Source organism: Chiloscyllium plagiosum, chromosome 36, assembly GCF_004010195.1.
Source record: "Chiloscyllium plagiosum isolate BGI_BamShark_2017 chromosome 36, ASM401019v2, whole genome shotgun sequence".
NCBI classification, from domain to species: domain Eukaryota; kingdom Metazoa; phylum Chordata; class Chondrichthyes; order Orectolobiformes; family Hemiscylliidae; genus Chiloscyllium; species Chiloscyllium plagiosum.
In genome coordinates, this window is record NC_057745.1 from 1,314,555 (window position 1) to 1,320,671 (window position 6,117).

Genomic DNA, 6,117 nt, shown 5'->3' on the forward strand with positions numbered 1-6,117 from the left:
ATATTACTGAACCTATCACTAACCATTTCTGATTGTAGGCTACACCAGTCTTTCAGCAAAATCTAATGTTAAATTGTCACCCCAAAAAAATCAAAATCAGAAAAGATAGAAACTCTAAAAATGTCAGATAATGTATGGGTAATTAACATTTTTATTGCTTTATGAAAAGGGAAGTCTCTTGTGGCAGTTTTGTTTCCAGCCTGTCAAAGTTCAATGAAATTAGAAATGCTCAACATTGTGAACCATTCTCAAATGTTCACATCTGCAAGGTTAGCGATTCAGAATAAATTGATCGTTTGAAGACAGATTTAGACAAGTGGTTGAGTTTGTGTGCAGCTGATATGGACAACAGAAGGGTCATGCACAATATTATTGCTAAGAGTTGTGCAAAGCCTATTAAAAAGAAGAGTTTGGGTAAGTAGTATTTGATCTCTTGTTAAAGATGCAGTGAGATTGTTATATGGAAAACAACTTACAGTACAGAGTGAACACTATACAAAAATTTTACTGGTTAAATTAATGTGCAAAGACATGAGCTGAACAGCGTGCAAGATCGTGAGGCTCTTAAGGGGAATGTTTCTACAAGTAAGGTCTTATTTAAATAAGGTTGAAGTCCTTTGTGGGTTGTTTGAAATAGATGGGATGATACCTAGAATCCATGTCTGTTAAATCCATTGGTCTCAAGATGGTTAATTTTTGAGACATTGGCAACAGAGGAAGAGATTGCATTTATAAACAATCTGTAAAATGAATGTTGACTGGTTCTTGAATCTTCTACCAACTGGAACAGTTTGTCTACTGTTTCTCTCTCTCCTGTTCAGACTGCTCATGATTTTGAGCATTTATCCAATCATGTCTTAATCTTTTTTCAATGGAAACAGCTCCAGTTTCTCCAATCTATCCATCTAACTGACATTTCTCATCCCTAAAATAATTCTTGTGAATCTTTTCTGCATCCTCTCAAATGCCTTCACATTCTTTGGTTAAGCCTCAATAGAGTATTGTCAATGTCTTATGCAGGTTTAACACACCTTACTTTTGTATTCTGTATCCCTGGCTGTAAAGCCCAGAATCCCTTTCACTATATCATCCTTGGAATTGATTTTAGAGATGAGATAAATGAGGAATTGCTGCATTTGGGATTTTAAGCGCCTGAAAGTAGTTGCTCAAGTTCGAGAATCATTTAAAAATGTGATTAAGTCATTGCTATGCAAACACCCTTCTGTATATCACAGAATTGTGGGCCATAGACACCTTCTGGAATGGTTCTATCAGTGCTGGTTTCAGTGTCCTCGAGGCAGGATGATAATCGTAAACATAAAGTGCGAGAAACAGCCAACATCTCCAGCACCAAGGCCATCTTCCAACAAAAACAATAGTGTTGGGCAGATCACATTGCCTGGGTCAGTCATCTGCCGAATATTTTGTTGTATGGAGAGCTGACCACTGGTAAACAGAATAAAGGGATGCCATTGCACATGTTTTGTGAAATTTGGAGGGAAGTCCCTCTACAAGCCTCATCCACGTGCAGATCGTGGATTGTGATGCCTAGAGACGTTAAATTACGATAAATACCTTTTTAGAGAAGAACCAGTATGAAAGAGATAAGGATAGATCCAGTTTTTTCCCCAGGAATGATTATACCTTGTGTACCCTTGTGGGAGATTCTGCTGATTATGGATAGGCTGACTAGCTATATGTGGCCCTGCAGACAAGGAGTATAAATTTCCTAAAATTTTTGGCAAAGAAATGCTAACAGAAGAGAAAGAAGTATTATCCAATTTGCTTGTAAGTCCTTACTTTTCATTGGTCAAGTGAGCTCTATTTTTGGACATTTGAGTTGACAAATTATGGGAATGTGGAGGCTGGGTGACTGTTGCAGGGAGAAATTGTTGCAGTGAAGCCACCTAGAATACAGCCAACCAGAATTGGAAACTACTGGAAGGTCCGAATTGGATAGGTTTCTGACTAGATAATATGGGGATTATGAGCAATAAAAATGTCTGTAGGTTTTCCTTTTTTAAAAAAAGATTGTTTTCTACCCTTCTGCACTGATACATCCAGCTTTTCCTTAAAGTAGTTTATAGTTAGCAGGAGCAAGTAGTGTGACATCATCTAGTGACAGATAACTGCTAACAATCCCTTAAAAGTAGCTGTTGTTGCTTGTAGTAAAAACGGGGTAGAGAGAAAAACTAGTCTGTTGCATTCTTTCTGATGTAGTGTCAGATGGTAATGCATGCCATGGCAATTGGAAATTTCCTCAACAGTATTGTAGTAATTTAACCTTCAGATGCAATTATAAATTTCATCTGCAAAAAAAATGAAGAATTGCAGTACTGTCGATGGTAAGTTTCATTCATTAATCAAATTTTCTTGTTGACAATGGACATCCACCTACTCCATGCTTGGTTTGGGTAGTCTCATGCTATCGTCTCAAACTTTGAGTCAGCAGAGATTTGTTTAAGGAACATAATGTTTAACTATCTTAAGTTCTTTGAAATTTTAGATTGGAGGGTATTGATTAGAGCAGCACAGTTAATTACTAGATGAACCTTTTGATAGAAGTATCACCCTGTAGATTTGATAGCTAAGTTAAAATCCATTAGATAAGAGATATTAGTTACATGGATACAAAATTGGCTGAACAGACCGAGACGACAGTGGTGTATTATTTTTCGGGCTGGGAAGTAGCATATTGTGGTTTCCCCCAGGGATCAGTATTAAGATCACTGCTATTTGATGTAAATGTTACTTATGTAGACAGTTTGAAGAGGATAGTAACTAACTTGAGGATGACGGTGATAAAATGGACAGAGACAATGGATAAAAATGTAAAGTGATGTGAACGCTGGTAAGAAAACTTGATGTAATATCAATTAAAAAGTACAGCAATAGAGAAATCAAATGGTGTATCTTTTAATAGGACAACTCGAAGGCCATTTTGGGGTGGGGAAGTACTTGAGATTGTCAGCCTCAACTATAGCTTTACTCAATGCTGAGCACAGCACTGAAGGAAGGAAGTAAAGCCTTTGTGAGAATACAAACAAGATCTATTAGAATTGTACCAGCAATGAGGGACTTAATTAAGTGGAGAATCTAAGATTATTCTTAGAACAATGCCCAAGAGGAGATTTCAAGATCATGAATGGGTTTGGAAGAGTAGGCAGAAACTTTTTAATAGCAGGAGGGTCAGTAATCAAACGCCACATCTAGGACTATTGTAAGAGTCTAGCTGACATAAAAATATTTTTAGTAATTAACACAACTGTACCCCATTTTAAAAAAAAATCAAACGTACTAAAATACTTCCCCTTCCAGATTTTAAAGATTTGAGGAAAAAGCTGGGGTGGGGAAAGATGATGGTGGTGTTCATTTAGATAGATCTTTCAAATAAATTATACAGACACAAGGAACCATTTTATGATTCTCAGTTTGCCCAGTACCTGGATGCTTTAATAGGAAAAACTGGACCGAATTCTGCTTGATCTGATATGTCATTCTTGTAACTGCACAGTTTGAAAACTCAACTTAGCTCAGCAATACAACTTGTTATCCATTAACTAATCCAAAGCTCACCGGCAGCTTCCTGTCACAAGTATTTGCTTGTGTTTGTTCCAGCCTACGTGTATGCTAGAACAACGACCGATAATATTGTGCTGCTCCTAAAGCAATCCAAAACATTTTTAGATATTTGTTGAAGTGCATATGAGTTGACTTGAAAGGAGGTGGTTAGCAGCTTTGTAGCATGCCTTTTTACCACGAATGCAGGTTTTAAATTCAGTTAAATAGGCCTGGAATGTAAGCAAAGTGATTTAAATGATATTCGTGAACTAATAACTACATCTAATTCTTGGAGAAGTCCAGAGGGACCAGAATTAACATTTCAATGTAAGTGACTTACCGTTGCAATATTTACATGTCAATTATATATTGGAGCATAAAGTGGAAGTTAATTCATATCTAAAATTGAAATGTTTGTTACAAAAGTAAAACAAATCTGAAGCAAATTTGAAAAAGGATGGAAGCCGGCATTTAAGAGCAAGATTTCAGTTACCAACACCCCGTCCCTCTACGGCTGCTACCAGACCTGCTCATTATATGTAGTCTAGAATTTTCTGTACTTCGTTACGTTGAAACTTCTCAACTTTTTTAATTACTATTTTTCCAGCATTTATTTTGCTTCAGAGTAGCGAATGTATCAAGTCTGTGAGGGAGAGAATCTAGCAGAATTCAATACGTTGATTCTAGCTTGATTTCATCTATAAACCCAACGGACAGTCTGACAAGCTTGACTCTACTCCAGTTGTATGTGGATGAAATTTTCATTTCCAGTCATAACTATGTACTAGATGTTAAATTTCCCCTTTCAGAGTTTCTCTAGTATTTTGTTTTTATTTAAGATTTGGGGATGGAGAAGCACTGATTTAATTAGACGCTTTAATTAGACGCTTTAATAGCACCAAGGAAACTTCTCTCTCAGAAGAGCCCTCCTTCAGAAAACATTTAAAGTTGACACGTTCTGAGGAAGTCTTACCAAACTCTGACTGTTAATTCAACATCCATAGTCGAAAAACTTCTGATATTTTCACTTTTTGATTTACTTAAATCAGCTTAAAGAGGAAAACAGTCTCTTGGGGGGTGAAGAATGACAAGAAAAACTCAAGAACTAGGGATGTTAGAAATCCATAGCACAAATTGATGGGGGGGGAGGGGAAGAGAGTATCGGTGGAGAGAAAGCAGAATTAATGTTTCTGGTCCAGTGACTATTCTTCGCTCTAGCTGGGAAAAGGCTGGGGATATATGCTAGGGAAGGGGAAGAAATAAACGATATATGGAGCTGAGAGAGAGAAAAGAAAAATATTTGTCCGATCATATAAGAAAGCTGAAGACACTTGGAAGAGAAGGTCAGGGCTGGGGACAATGGTTAGCTTTTACGAAGAGCCGGGTGGCCCGATTATCCAATTTGAACGCCTTTTTCCAATTGTCATTTTGTCAGAATTCTTATGGTACGCAGAGTTAGACTGGAATAGAAATAAAATACTGCGGCTCCTGGAAATCTGAAACTCCTAAACTGAGGAAACTCCGCCGGTCTGACAGCATCTGTGGAGAGAATAACCGAGTTAAGGGTTTAAGTTCCGTATGACTATTTTTCTCATCGTTACAGTCGTCTCCAGCCCTGAGTTTCTCGCATTTCGTTGTTATAACATAAGTAGTGGTAGTGAAAAAGCAGCTGAGTCGAGCTGAATAACTTCTAGCCCCCCCCCCCCTTCCCTTTCTACAAAAGCAGCCATTGTACACCATGAAGTAGTGTATACGGTACAAAGTGAATTTGACTGTTAGTGTAGCATCTGAAACAAGCAAAAAACAATGAATGCTGGAAGTCTCAATTTAAAATAAGTGCCGGAGAAACGCAATGGGTTCGGCAGTGTCTGTAGAGAAAGGTCCGACAGGCCTGCACTTCAACAAAAACAAATTACTGGGGAAACTCAATAGGGGATGGATAGAGACAAAGGTAACTGACCGGGTTCGACACGGCTCCTCTTCAATAAAAAAAAATTGATGGAGAGAGAGAAATAGAGTCAAGATTTTGAGTTCAGTATGACACTTCCCCAGAGCTGGTAGAGGGGTGGGGGAAATGTGTAGGTGCTGATGACAATCTGCAGAAGGACAAAGTTTAAAAATCTCACAATACCAAGTTATAGTCCAACAGGTTTATTTGGAAGTACTAGCCGAAGAAGGCATTAGACTATAACCTGATGTTTAACTTTGTCTAACCCAGAGCAACACCGGCATCTCCATGTCAAACCTGCAGATGCACCGTCTTCCGGGGTCCAGCACTGTATCCCTCAATGTTGGGTATGGGGGAGGGGGGCGTGGTCGGCGCGCGCACGGGTGACTGTGCCCGCGCGTCCCCGAGGCGTGCGCGGGCACGCGGTGCATCCGGGTTCCCGGTCCGCCGTCTCTCCCTGTGTGTGTGGTGCGCGGCGGCGGGAAATGGCGCCCGAATGTTGGCGAGTGTAAACAGCGAGCGATCGGCGGCCCAGCGACAGCGAGCGGCCCCCGTACCTCCTGGACAGACGGCCCTCGCCGGCAGCCCGGTAAGGCGACCTCGCGAGG

At 39.6% G+C, this 6,117-nt stretch overlaps 1 protein-coding gene across 5 annotated transcripts in view; it reads left to right on the top strand.

Moving 5' to 3' along the window:
- The first annotated feature begins 5,892 nt into the window (after positions 1-5,892).
- Positions 5,893-6,117, top strand: part of ctdspl2b (CTD (carboxy-terminal domain, RNA polymerase II, polypeptide A) small phosphatase like 2b) — a 79,548-nt gene continuing 79,323 nt past the window's right edge. For 3 of the 5 annotated variants that reach the window (XM_043677114.1, XM_043677113.1, XM_043677112.1), the window contains exon 1: positions 5,895-6,098. The gene's annotated coding sequence lies outside the window, so the exon portion shown is untranslated. Of the gene's footprint in view, positions 6,099-6,117 lie in introns of all 5 variants that reach the window. The other 2 variants (XM_043677116.1, XM_043677115.1) reach the window with 2 other exon arrangements.